This window comes from Acomys minous (genome assembly GCF_964271855.1).
Source record: "Acomys minous genome assembly, chromosome: 11".
NCBI classification, from domain to species: Eukaryota; Metazoa; Chordata; class Mammalia; order Rodentia; family Muridae; genus Acomys; species Acomys minous.
In genome coordinates, this window is record NC_140492.1 from 50,107,713 (window position 1) to 50,110,226 (window position 2,514).

Sequence of the window (2,514 nt, forward strand, 5' to 3'; positions counted from 1 at the left end):
AAGCTATCTACCAAGCCCATGACTTCATGTATTTATCCCCAGAGGACCACAACTTTGTCTTGTCTTACTGGAAAAAAAAAAAAAACCACACACACACACAGTCACCAGGAGTGTGGGCAAAATTATGGTTATGGGAATGCTAAGTATCAAAACACCCAGGGCATTTCAATGTATGTTTTCCAGCACTCTGGTTTCCTGGTTTGTTTTCTTACAGGTGTGTGATGGATGGTAACTGCAGCAAGTATTATGTTCCAGGTGGTACCATCATACGTGCATTTTAGAAAATTACCATACTTCTAGACGGGAAGAAATGTCATTGCTGATGAATGGCATGGTGCAGGAGACAAGATGTGGAACCATGAAGTATTCTTCTAAGATATTTTCTTTTTGAAGTACAGTATCCTGTGTACTAGGTTGACCTTGAACTTATGACCCACCTGCTTCCACTTTGCAAATGTTACTACATATATGCCAGGGCTTTGTGTGTCCCAGGAAGCACTGGTTCAACTGAGCTAACTTCCAGTTTTCTCCTAAGAATTTTAAGAGTTTTGTTGTTTAACATAAACAATGCTTTTTGTTGTAGGAAGATAAAAAAGGTTAAATACAGAATTTTAATTCCATAGCTTAACAATGAATAGTCAAACAATACATACCTAGCATGTCAGTCTAATGTACACAGCTATTATCAATTACACAAGATATGACCTAACGGATGCTAGGAAACTTTTAAAGTAGTTTTTACAAGTACTAAACTTTCAGCTTGCATATTGAGGTCATCATACATCAGGGCAAAGTCAGAGCTTTTATATTTGTGTTTATTCTTCATTTAACCTTTAAAACACTACTATAGTTAAAACAAAAACAATAGCCAAGTAGTGAGCGTATTATGATTACAGTCCTTCCCACATTCACTATTCCATATAGAATGTCATAAAGAGTGACTGGCCCGTTAAGAGGTCTGACATTGAAGGCCACCTCTACGGTGATGTTCATCATCCTTATATGTGTTTCCATCATAATGACGCCATCTTTTCTGATTTGGATCAAAGTCCACCAGTTCTACCTGATCCATTTCATCAGTCTCTTCTATTTCATTCCTTTCAAGAAGAAGTTTTTCCAGCAGAGAGTTTATCAGGAGAAAGAATGCCATTTTCAGGGAAGTTTACCTTAAATTCAACGATTAGATGTCCTTTCTCATATGGCCGATGGTATATTGGCATACCTTCATTTAGCACACATTTTCTATCTCCATGCTTGACAATCTGACCTGGATGAGAAGTGATGACTATGGTTTGGTTGTCAAGAGTAGATATTGGCTTTTGGAAGCCACACAATGCCTCAATCAGCTGTAAGTCCATACACATGAAAAAGTCTCCTCCTCCTCGTATAAAAACAGCGTGGGCCTTCTGGTCTAAGACAATGATAATGTCTCCCAGCTCCAGTCCTGGCTCTTGGTCTCCTTCACCATGGAATGTTATCTTCTGACCGTCTTTCATGCCTTTATCAATGTGAACTTTTAAAATCTTCTCCTCTCAAACTACTTTTTCTTCCATTGCAGCTTTTACATCTGCCTTTGGGGTTGATGCATTCTCCATGAATCATGACGCTCCATGCATACTGACTGGATCTGCTGAACCATTCCCAATCTGATCTGATGAATCCTTATTTGCATACCGGTCCCCCCGCAATTGGGGCAGCACTCTACTTCTCCTTTCTTACCACCTCGGCCTTCACAACCTTTTGCAGAGCAAGTTTTCTTGTTGCACCATTATGCAAGTCTTCTAAGGTCCCTGAGAGCTGACACACATTTTTACCTCTCCTTTCTCTTTGTACCCTTCCTCCTCCTCCAAAGAACATATCAAAGATATCCATGGGCAAGCCAAAACCACCACCTGCTCCGCCCTCTCTAATCGCCTGCTCTCCTCCTTTATCATATAATTCGCCCCCCCCTTTTTTTTTGAATCAGCAAGATCTTCATAAGCTTGAGAAATCTGTTTAAACTTTTCTCCTGTGTTTGGATTCTTGTCAGGGTGGTACTTCAGAGCCAATTTTCTATATGCCTTTTTCAATTCTTCCTGGGTAGCATTGGATTTGACCCCCAAAACATCATAGTACGTGGTTTCTTTCACTATGGTTTACAGCCGGTGAGCCGGCTGGTTCTGGAGAGTGTAAAGAGGAGCGTAGCACAGCGCAGTTCAGCCAGAGTCGGCTCCTCCACCACCCACCAAGCATTCTGAAAAGTTCCCAATAGAAAACTTATAACATACACACGTATATAAGTTAACATACATGGAAGCACATATAACACATATAAGAAGCATACATATATATTCCACAGTTTCCCATCTCACATTAAGAGATGTAGACAATTAGGAATCTAGCCTTAATAGAGTGGGTCTGTTTAATCTGCCTTTGCCAGTGTTCGTGAGCAAGTGTGTGTGTGTGTGTGTGTGTGTGTGTGTGTGTGTGTACATATATGCTACTTTTCCTTTGGTTGTGACAGAATACCTGGCA

At 40.4% G+C, this 2,514-nt stretch overlaps 1 pseudogene across 1 annotated transcript; it reads right to left on the reverse strand.

The window, feature by feature from the left end:
- Nucleotides 1-942: 942 nt before the first annotated feature.
- LOC311608756 (dnaJ homolog subfamily A member 1-like) lies at nucleotides 943-1,729 on the reverse strand (annotated as a pseudogene). Its single transcript has one exon. The product of its transcript is annotated as a dnaJ homolog subfamily A member 1-like (transcript).
- Between the last annotated feature and the right edge of the window lie 785 nt (nucleotides 1,730-2,514).